The following is a 960-nucleotide window of genomic DNA, read 5'->3' on the forward strand; positions in this document are numbered from 1 at the left end:
ATTGGGAAGGCCAGAGCAGCTTTTGCGAACCTACGTCACCTGTGGCGTAGGCGTGACATCAGTTTCTCTGTCAAGGGTCGAGTTTACAATGCTGCGGTGCGCTCCATATTACTATATGGATCAGAAGCCTGGCCGCTGCGCGCCGAGGACGTCAAAAGACTTTCAGTGTTTGACCATCGATGTCTTCGGAGCATTGCCCGAATCTGGTGGGAACACCGGATCAGCAATTCTGAAGTACGTCGAATGGTATTCGGGAGAAATAACTCACCCTCGATAGATGAACTGATCACACTGCATAGGTTGCGTTGGCTTGGCCACGTGCTGCGTATGCCAGTCGACCGACTTAATCGAAAAGCACTTTTCGCACAACCACGTGAAGGGTGGAAGAGAGCCAGAGGCGGTCAAACAATGACTTGGCAGCCATTACCACCAAACTCCGCTGCGACGGTCATTGCTGTTTTCCTGGATGGGGACTCCGAGACGGGCCACATCAATGGTTAGAGGCACTGTCAGACATGGTCCAGTCGCGCCCTCAATGGTGCTCATGCATCCAAGCTATTGCCTTCAATGCATAATTTCCTTCCCAATTCCCCCACTTAGCAGTCCACTGACAGTGCTATATTTATGCACTAATTTATCAGCTCCCGCCTCCAATGCGCAGCTACCTACACCACCTCACGAATCATCGGTGAACGAAACTGTGGCAGTTACAACCACTGTACGACGAGCACACGGTCATTACAGCTGACATTGTTGATGATGATGATTTTGGCCTAAACAGGACCACCGGGCTTGCTCACCCTCGTCTCTTCCACTATACAATTCCCGCAATCAGACGCGCTTTCAGGTGGGACTATTTACTCCGTATCATGAGGAAACTTTTTCCCCGTAGGTATGGCTGGGACAAACCTGAAATTGACGCGGATGACCATCCATAGCCAAGCTAGTGAACCAAAAAAG

This window comes from Opisthorchis viverrini (genome assembly GCF_000715545.1).
Source record: "Opisthorchis viverrini unplaced genomic scaffold opera_v5_478, whole genome shotgun sequence".
NCBI lineage: Eukaryota > Metazoa > Platyhelminthes > Trematoda > Opisthorchiida > Opisthorchiidae > Opisthorchis > Opisthorchis viverrini.